This window comes from Nannospalax galili, unplaced genomic scaffold (genome assembly GCF_000622305.1).
Source record: "Nannospalax galili isolate Female #2095 unplaced genomic scaffold, S.galili_v1.0 scaffold197, whole genome shotgun sequence".
Taxonomy (NCBI): Eukaryota; Metazoa; Chordata; class Mammalia; order Rodentia; family Spalacidae; genus Nannospalax; species Nannospalax galili.
In genome coordinates, this window is record NW_008339846.1 from 492,096 (window position 1) to 503,148 (window position 11,053).

The following is an 11,053-nucleotide window of genomic DNA, read 5'->3' on the forward strand; positions in this document are numbered from 1 at the left end:
TAATGTCAGAAGATAACAGTTATGGGTAACCAGAGACACCACACAAGGCACAAAGTGACTGCTGTCTGCAGGGAGTAGGATCAGGACTGAGGCGGATGCCACATCAGCCCCAGGACAGCAGCATCGTGTCCAACATTGAACAGCAGGGTGTTATAGGGGTTTGGGGAGTAGAGGTGGAGGAGGACAGGGAAGAAGTATGGGAAGAGATACTATCATGTACACTTACACAGTAAGATACAATCCTGATTAATGAAATACTAGTTTGGGGAAAAATACTTTCTCCAGAAAGAAAGTGCAGGCATGAATCAAAATGTTTCTTATCAAAACCAATGGCAATAAAAGACCACAAACTTAGATAGGAAAGACCTGTATGTTTGCATTAAAATGTGTCATGATGTGCTGACCAGCTCATTTCACAGAACTTTAAATGCATCCTTTAAATGGTAAAATTCAGGAGCAGTGAAATAAAGCAACTCCTAGTAACAGCTCGTGGTTCTTGCAATTCTTCAGCATATACCTCTAACAAAATATTCGGAGTAATTGTTCAATGCGTCTTCCCACTGAGTCATGAGGTCATCGAGGAAGACTCTCCATTGTTAAGTCCTAATAAGCACCTACATATTCACAACTAATCATGATTAATGAGCAGCTAATACGTAGAGTAAAAAGACAGAATAAACTGTTCTAAAATAACCAAGTGATGGCTCACAAGTAATTGTAGAACTGGGGCGGCTAAAGCAGGAGGATTGGTGTGAGTTTCAGTCCAGCCTGGGCTACAGAGTAAAACAATAATAGCAAAAATTAAAAGAGTGCAAATCTCATAAAAGCAATATTCTTCTGGGAAATATGAATTTAAAATTCAAAAAGAAAGAAGATGGAGAGATGGCTCAGCAGTTAAGAGCACTGGCTACTCTAGCAGAGGACCCAGGTTAAAGTCCCAGCACCCATGTGGCAGGTAACAATCATCCATAATAACTCCATTTCCAGGAGGCCCAACACCCTCTTCCGGTATGACGTGGGTGTATTAACAGGTAGGTAAAAACACTCATACACATAAAGAATGGGAATAAATAACTCCAATGGAAGAAGGAAGAGGTCTGTCCTGGTGGTACAGCCCTTAATGCCAGCCCTGCAGAGGCTGATGCCGGAAGATGGTGGTGTCAGCCCAGCCTGGACCACATAACAAGACCCTGTCACGGAAGAGAAAAAGTGAAGCAGGGGAGGAGGAAATGGCCGCAAAGCAGTAGGAAAGTAAATGTATTGAAAGGGTAAAAAATTACCTCCATACTAAAAAAATCAAGCCAAATCATTTTACAAGTCTATTATTAAGTCTTGAAAGAACACACAACTGTCATTTATTCAAAATATTTCAGGTCACCAAGATCTTCCAGAAATATTTCTCACTAATTCCGTCGTTTGGGATTGTATGTGGTTCACACAAGTAAAACCTGCTGAACACTGCTCAACTACCACGGTGGGAGGTAAAATGAACTCAAATACAGAGAGGGACAGGGAAGCCCCATTATCAGATTCACTGCAGAGAAGAGGGGCTGCTCTTCCTGGAAGCACAAGCAGAACTAGCCTCCCAGGAGCTTCCGAGGGTGAGGGGAGCACGCGGCACAAGCTGCCCTGGCCTCGGCTGCCCATGGCACCCAGGGCTTCCTGGGATGGTGCCGGCAGAGTCCAGAGCACATGTGTCCATGTGCATAGTCCCAGGAGGATACACACTCCTGCCTCTGCACTCTCTTTAGTCTCATGAGAAAGAACTTCTGACTAGAGTGGCTAGAAATCTGCTTTGTGGCACAGCACAGGACAGTCCAGAGCATCAGTCACATGTCCATCCTCCAGGGCACGAGAGCATTCCCACCAAGAGGAATCTAAAGGAATGTCAGTCCACAGCAGGGCTGTGGGAAAAACTGTGTTAAAAATACCTCTTCAAATAATAGAACTAGCATCAGCAGACAACACAGCGAGACCCCTTCCTGGAAAGACGACCAAAGGAATTTCGTGCATAACTGAGACACCTGCATATCCACAGCAGGCAGTCAGCCCAAGTGTCAGTCAAGAGTCCAGCGAATACCGGATGGAATTTTATTAGAGGGTGAAGAACAAAGAGATCGTGGCATTTGCAGGAAAAGTGTTTCAACTGGAGATCATCATTTTAAGTGAAAGAATCCAGTTCAGAAAGACAAATATGACATTTTCTGTCATTTGTGGAACCTAGATTGTGCGTATAAAACATTTAATCACATATGTGTGTGACGAGAGGATAGAAGTAAGACTGTCTAGACAAAGAAGGGGCTAGGAGGAGGCGAAGAAGAAAAGAGAGGGCGTGGGGGTGAGTATGGTCAAAACACATGTTGCACTTGGATTAAAATGTCATTATATCCATACTCAGGTGCCAAGGATCCGAGTGTAACCAATTGTGACTAGTAACCATCAGATACATAAAGATTAAAGACACGTATGCAAATATCTAAGTGTTAGTAGCATTAAAAATGTAGGAAACGGCATATTTTAAAATGAAATGGAGATCTTCTTTAAAGGTTAAAAACTCATTCAATTTTATGTCTTACAGGGTTTATACTGAGTTCAATATTGTATAACTGTATTAATTCAACTGTGAAGCTAAAAATTTACAGTCACTTTTGAAAGAGATGTATCTTTGCTCTGGAAATTGTTATTGAATATGTTAAAACTGTAATGAAATGCTTCTTCTAATCATGTGGTTATTAAATTTAAAAAATGTCATCATAGGGCCGGAGAGATGTTCCATTCCTAGCACCCACAAGGCAGCTAACAATCATCCCTAACCCCAGTTCCAGGGGATCTGACACCCTCTTCTCGCTTCTGCAGGCACTGCACGATACAACACGGGTGCACTTACATATAGGCAGACAATGCACTCACACACATAGAATAAAAACGATAAATGAACTATTTTAAAAAATAAAATGTCATTATAAACCCATCACTGTACATCATGACTACCCACCAATAAAAACATGCATCCTTCAGCCACCATGAAGGGCCACTAATGAGTGTAGATTCATATGCATGCACACAGCAATAACGAAACTTCAGCCCAGGAAACCTCACTTGCACAGATGCTTTTCTGAACTCTAGTACCAATTCTGTATTTTCCCCTCACATTTCCAAAAACAATATATATTTTGTGTCAGAGTACGTGTCTCAGCAACATAAAATGTGTTTCCAGGTGGGATCAGCAGACTACTTCCCAACCAGGCAATGCCCCAACATCCTTTATTTCCCCTCTAGTAATCCTCCTTAAAGGAGCAATCAAAATGACACTGTAACATCCTCTTCTTAACCTCTGTTCATTATTTTATGAGCCTTAGGTGTAGAGGTTGTAGTGTACATGTATCACTTAGGCCTGGGAAATTCATAGACAATGTCTGTGTGTGATCAGTTGTAGTACTTGGTAACAGTCTCCTCTGATTGGTGCAAAATGAGCTGCTTTAATGGGTGGTGACTGGGATATTGTGCTATAAAAATGAGGGCCAGGAACACAAAAGGTCACAAATGGCCAAAGCAAAGAGATCAAGAGTCTGCTGAATGCTGGTCCTTGGACAGGACCCCTTTACTAAACTTCACCCACCCAAGGCTCAGGGACGATCACAGAAGAGGGGGTGGAAAGATTGTAAGAGCCAGGGAGGAGGTGCATGACCACATGGAAACAGAGTCCTACAAGCTCCTGGGAACCTGCTCACATGATTCTATGGCAAGGGTGTCAGCATACACAAGTCCCATGCAAGCTCAGGCAGACAGTAACCCAGCATAGAACTGGGAAAATAAACAGCAGACCCCAATCTTTTCTGAAGAAATATTGGCAACTGATTACTGCCAGGTGAGGAAGAGCTGACCTTCCTAAAACAAGAGACTCTAGATAGGCCAACTAGACCTCAGTGGATGGACTTGCACTGGGGAATGTCCGGGGGCACTGAAAACACAGTGGGCCTTAACAGGGATGACAGAGTATATGGGCTCCAGTGAGGGGAATATGGGAAGGTGCTAATGGGGATGGGGATATAAAGATGATTAAGATCGTTTGAGCTGTTCTGTATGAAATACACAGAAATTCAATAAAAACATATTTTTAAAAAATGATGCTATATTCATTACTTACTTTAGACTATAAAGAAGTGCATGCGCGTACATACCTGTGCTCACATGACTCAGCTGCCCTTCTGTTCTGTGTTCAGCCTTCAGTCCGGGTGCCCTGGCCCATAGCTCATAAACAAGCCCCTGCCAACACATGTTGAGCAGCTGAGCTTTGCTTTCCCACCATGATGGACTTGACCCTCTGAAGTGTGAGCCGAATGACTCTTTCCTTCTTCGAGTTGCTGGGATTAGGAATTTGCCACGGAACTTATGAGAGGCAGCAGCACCATGTCCGGTAAATGCAAACCTGAAAAAGGGTGACGTTTCTAGAAAACTAGAAGATTGGGGGTGAAAGTGGCCTTGCAGGGACGCCATGGCACACGCTCAGCCAGAGTGGTGGTGTGGCAGTCCCAGGCTGAGGCCTCACAGGCCTCAAATGCAGCTGCTCTCTGGGAACCTGGCACCTGTCCTGACAATATGCCCAGGCCAGGCTGCAGAGCAGGGCCTCGGACCCAATGGCTCCAGAGATGCCAGAGAGCCAGTCAGACAGTCCCCACACTGGCGACTCACTCACATTCTGATGGTTTCCTGTGAGGCCACAGCTGAGTGACAGCCAGGTTTCCCCAGTTACTATTACTTCTGTGCCAGTAAAAGAATGCAGTTCAACCAAAGATCCCACTCTTATAGACCAAATGGCTTGGCTTGGGAGAGCACATGCTGAGTTTTACTCTCTAAGGTGCCTGAGTGACTGTCCCGTTACACAGTCCGCCATGTGGGAAGAGGAGTGAGAGGCTCATGCAGGAGACCACATAGGACACTGGCAGGATATTTTAGGTATGATGATGGTTATCAAGATTTATGATGAAAAAATTAGTTCTGTAATTGAAGCAAGATAGTCAATGTGGGGGCCCCTGGAGGGGAAGGAGCCCCTCACTTCTAGGTCTGGTTGTAGCCTCTAACAAGCAGAGAATCAACAGTTTCAGCACAATTAGCAATTGCTGTGAAGGTTGCCAACATGGACAACATTCTTCTCTCACTGAGATATTTTCAAATAATAATTTTTTCTTTTTCAGTAGAAACCATTGGAGTTTATTGGCGGCCACAATGCTTACACCGTATACAGCATCAAATAATAATGTTAAAAATAGCAACAAGCCAGGCTTAAGGCCTGAGCACATGTGATCTTGAGTGTTTCCCTCTCCTTTCCCAGATGTTTCTGAAGACTGTTCCCAGCAACACTATTAACTATTGTTTACACTGAAGGACCCCAAAGGCTATCAAATAAGAAGCCAGTTTCCAGGCATGGAATATCTTTTCAAGCTGTTGGCCAATGAGGTCTCACAGACCACCCCAAGCATTGTAGGCTTTTGCCCTTGCTCTTGGTTACCCTCCAAAACCTGATGATAAGTAAAATCGTACTGCTGAAGACACTAAATATTGAGTCAAGGACAATGAGAAATCAAGCTGGCACTGACCTGAAAGATTCGTCCCTGCTAGTAGTTTCATAGTTCTAGAAGGCTCTATGCATGCTATTGGCAGAGAACAGTAACCAACTCTACAAGCTACACAATGGCTGGCCTGGCAGGATATGCTCACAGATACAATAGTGGCATGAATGTTATGGGAATAACCAACCACTTCATGTTGGATTTAAAACCTGATTATAAGATGGAGTCCAGGCTCGATGCTGTTCACTGGACCAAACACCCATGGCAAGATCATCAGACCTTATGAGAGAGCCTAGTTCTGTTATTCTGCTAAATGGACACAGTAATAAGCTTTCCTTTATGTTCTTATCTTTACATCTACAGGTTAGCTCATCTCTCAACCCTCATCACAGAAGATTCTTCTTACAGCAGATGGCAGTTAACACAGAGGCCCACAACTGGTCAACATGCAGGGAACAAGAGACTGTGGAGTGCTCAGTCTTAAGTGGGACGACTAGATCGTTCCCACTTCTCTCAAGGCTCAGAAATCATTGCCGAAGAGAGGGCAGAAAGATGGTGAGAGCCAGAGGGAATAGAAGTCCACAGTGAAACAGTGTTTGCTGGACATGGCAGCTCAGCTGCACACATGAACTGACCACAGTCATCACAGCATGCATAAGACTTGCACGAGATCAAGTTAGCCAAAATCCCAGTATGGATAGGGGTGGGGCTCAGGAAGTCCCACTCCTGTCTGCAGAGCTATTGGTAATTGAGAACTGCTGTGTAAGAAAGAGCCAGTTCGTTTTCTTTTCCCCAGGGCTTCTAGCCCTGAGAGGCTCCAGTAGATGGCCACACACCTGCACAATACAGGTGACAAGGGGTGGGCTCAGTGAGTATTTGAAAAGATATATATATATATATATATATATATAGAGAGAGAGAGAGAGAGAGAGAGAGAGAGAGTGTGGGGTGGTATTACACACCTTTAATCCCAGCGCTGAGGAGGTAGCGGTAGGTGGATCTCTATGATATCGAGGATGGCCTGGTCTCCACAGGGAGTTCCAGGCCAGCTGTGGCTACAGGGAGCTGTCTCAGAAAGACTCCCCCCGCCCAAAAAAAAGAAAAAAATGAAAGAGTACATGGAGGATGAAGGTAAGAGGGAGATGTGGTAGGGGAGGGGGATGGGGAGGAGCTGGAGGAGGGATGAGAGAGTAGATTGATCAAAACACAGCATTTACATGTATGAATATTTATATTTTTCAAAAAAAGAAAATATTCTAACTTCCAGTGTAAGTTTTGTGATCTAGGGTGTTGTTCTCTCAGCTACAAGTCTGTCCTATTGGGTGACCTTAGGAATCACCCTATGAACTGATTCAACTTCTCAGCAGGCTGTGCTGGTTAGTTTTGTCAACTTGATAGAAACCTAGACATACCTGGGAAGAGGGAATGTCAATTGTGGAATTTCCTCTGTCAGGTTGGTCTATGGCCCTGTCTTTGGAACATTTTCTCAATTAGTAATTAACATAGGAAGGGCCAGGCCACTGTGGGAAGTGCCATCCCTGGGAAGGTGGGCCTGGGCTGTATAAGAAAGTTACCTGAGCAAGCCAGGGGACGCGAGCCAGTGAGCAGCGATCCTCCGTGGTCTCTGCTTCAGCTCCTGCCTCCAGGTGTCTTCAGCTCCTGCCCTGGCCTCCCTCACTGATGGGCTGTGAGCTGTAGGATGAAATATGCACTTTCTTCCTTGGGTTTGTTTTGGCCAGTGTTTTACTACAGCAATAAAAAGTAAACTAGTGCATAGGCCTTTAAAGATCAAAAAAGGTCAGAATCCACTGAAATCTAAACGTCACTAACGTGAAGTGTGTGACTGTCCTTTGAGAGCCCAAACCCACAATTTTCAGCATTTTCCACTCTTTCCTTGAGAGCGTCTGTTTCGATGAACCCCTCCATGAGCTTAAATCTGTGCTAAACTCCAACTCTGCATCATACCGGCTCATCCTGAAATTCCTCTCTGTGGTGAAGCCTTAAATCTCAGCTTCCCCTGACCAGAGGTCCCTGTCAGCAGATCTGAACAGTGTCTCCTCCCACACCATCGCTGACATAACTGCAACTTATAAACTTTTAATATAAGTATTTGTAAATTATATAATAATTTACATTGATTAATGTGATTGCAGATTATGTAATTATGAAATGGTCCTATCTCTAATATAAGTGATTACTATTATTGGAGCTAAGTCTCTCCGTGTCTAGGAAGAAGGGAAGGAAGTCACACATGCACAGTTTGTAACCCAGGCCTCTTTTGTCTGTCCTTCTTATTTTCAATTTTCCTTCTTTTATTCAAAACTGAAAAATGTCAAAGTGAAGCGGAACGCAGATCTTGCAGTTTGGTGAGTGGCAGTCAGCAGCAACCACGCCTCCTTCACCTCCAAACATTAGGGGGATTCTGGCTGCCCCTCGTGACCCAGGGCTTGCCATCACATCAGCACTGCCAAGCAGACCAGCTCTGGTTCAGGTGGGACTTAAATGAGAGATCCGCAGACACAGGTCTGAGGTAGGACGTGCCAACTGCCCCAGATCGGTCCTTCCAGTCTTGATTTCCAAGGCTGTACTTTATGGGTCTCTGCTGGAAGGTCTAATCTTTAAGACATTTGGCCTCACTCCTTATTTTTCTCTCGGACTGAGAATTTAGTATGTCTTCTATGATTTTTTTTCTTATTTCTTACTATATTTGTTTTTCACATTGGATAAATTCTATTTCTAGACCTACAAATCAGTCCTGGGGTATGGGCTCAAAGGAGAGGCTAAGGCAGACATTTCATGAGGGCTGACCTGGTCTGCCCCTGTCACGAGACATGTGACATCAGGTACAGCCAATTGACCACTTTGCTCTTTCTCTGAGGGACAGCTTTTCCTCTGGACTTGTGAGGAAGTCACTTGGGAATATTGTGTTTCTGTGCCAATGGAATTGTGCTCTTCCAATCTGTAGAAAGTGACAGTGACTCTCATCTTTCAGAAAAGAACATGAACTTCAGGGGGGGTTTCTTCAGGACCTCTTGATAGTTTTCCCCTGGGGTATCCGTGGCCAGCACAAACCCAGCTTTCAGGAAACCTGGCAGGCTGGCTCCATCTGTGTGCAAGGCGGGTCAGGAGTTACAGTAAGGACTAACCAGCCCTCATAGCTCACACATACACACCTGTCTGTCAAGTCAGTCATGTGAATGGAGGTTTTACCTTCAGGGTAATATGTCTGCTTGGATTGCATTAGCTAAACGTTTATGTGGTTCAGAAAAGTCTATGGCGAAGTTTACTCTTATTCTAAAATACTGTTTCCTCATGAAAAGTGCCTCTGGCTTCTCCAGTCTGGACAGGGTCAGCATGGGGAAAAACACAGCGCTTAGGAGATGCTCTATACCAGATGCTTGGCTGAGCACTTTGCATTGTGTCTTTTACTCTCTATCAAAGATCTCTTGGAATTCACCATGACTTTCTTTTTCCCATGGTGCTGAAAATAGAACCTGTGGCTTCCTTCATGCTGGGAAGTGCTCTGACTCTGAGCTACATCCCCAGGCCATCACAGTGGCTTCTTAAAAGAGAATGTGTTGCCAGCAGGGAGCACCTGCATTCACACAAAGCAATGTATCCACAAAGTATTTCCATAAGGAGCCCAATGGTAAGTAGGTGAGGTTTAGCAGGCCACCCCATGTTACAGCGGCTCACTCTGCTCCCCCACAGCGAAAGCAGTCACAGGCAACTTATAAACTGCTGGGCCATGCTTTGAGAACATCCAAGAACGAATCGCTAGTCAGCCGTTCTTTCATTGTGTGCACTTGAACTTGTAAAAGAATGCCTTAGGCAGCCTCACGGGGAAAGTCTGGGCCCCCTGAGCTTACACTGGACACAACTGGGGATAATTAGAAACCCAAACACATGAGGCCTGGCACTCTCACCTCAGGAGAATGCCAAGCATCCACGTCCTCCTCTCCCTGCGAATGAGAGAAAGTATGCACTCTGAGGTGTGAATGGGCACAGACCTGCACAGGGCACTGAGGGAGTGGGGGGGGGCACCTAGCACAGGACACTGAGGGAGTGGAGGGGGGCACCCAGCACAGGACACTGAGGAAGAAAGGAGTGACAGGTGTCAAAGTAAAAATGCACTTCTTGTGACCAAGGCTGAAAGCAAACTAATCTACAGATAAAAACATAACATTTTGTTTATGGTAATTTGACACACGCCCATTTAGCAAAACATTAGTAGGCTCCCCCTGGGGTCTATGACCTCCCTATCCATGGGCTGACCAACCTTAGAGTACCAGGATCGTTTCTTCTGTGGAGTGGGCCCAAAATCCAATCAGAAAGCAATTAGTCACCCCAATCATCATGCCACTACTGCACCCTTGGGCACATCTTGACTGGCAGGCTGGTACTGTGAATTCATAGCCGCAATGTTGACCCACACAAGACTGGGCCAATCGACACTCCGTAGATTGTTCTTATGAGCCCCTTCCCAGATGTACTACAGGCAGTTAAAGGCTCAGAGGACGCGGGAGTCAAAGTCCTGTGTGATTAAACATTGGCACAGGACACCTGTTTAAGTAAATAACACCCGTGTTCATTCAGGCAACCCTAACTAAATACAATGGGACACACACACACACACACACACACACACACACACACACACACACGAAGGCGTGGCAGGGAGAGGGAAGGAAAGGAATTTGGGATAGAAAGAAACTAAGAAACTGAGGGGAGCTCTGAACTCTGATCTAAGACCTTCATGTCTGTGAAATTGAAAAGGCAAAGTAGATGAGAAATGTACTTTTTAAAGAGCATTTCTGAGAGAGAGAGATTAAGAGAAGGAAACGGAGAGGAGAGAGGGAAAGGAAGGAAGGTGGAAAGAAAAGAGGGAGTGACAGGAGAGAGGGGGAGAGAGAGGGAGAGAGAGGGAGAGAGAGGGAGAGAGGGGGAGAGAGAGAGGGGAGAGAGAGGGAGAGAAGGAGAGGGAGAGCAACAGGCATTCTGCTCAATTTGGGGCTTTGGGTGGGAGTTTCTCCGCTCTCAAATATGTTCACTCCTGAGGGGTCCCAGGAAAGTATGACAAGCCCAGGGGGTGTGGCAGTGCCTGGAGGGGTAGAGGCAGGGCCCAGGAGGTGCCACTGACATTTTACTGTTCCAAGTTCTCCCTTCTGTAACTAAGCCCCACACTTCTACAACTTGCTCTCACGTCAGCAGTGGGAGTAGCAAGCCTCTGCACTCCACTGGGGTACACCCCAGGGGCCAGTCCTTAGAGAGAGGGAGGGAGAGAGAGGGAGGGGGAAGAGGGAGAGAGAGAGGGAGAGGGAGAGGGAGGGAGAGAGGGTGGAGAGAGAGGGAGATGGGGGAGAGAAGGAGAGAGGGAGAGAGAGAGAAGAATTGAACTAGCTTTCAGGGCCCCTCTAAGACTCTGGGAAGAGACAATAGCATTTTAGAACTTAGGATTTTATATTCATTCTTTTTTTTTTTTT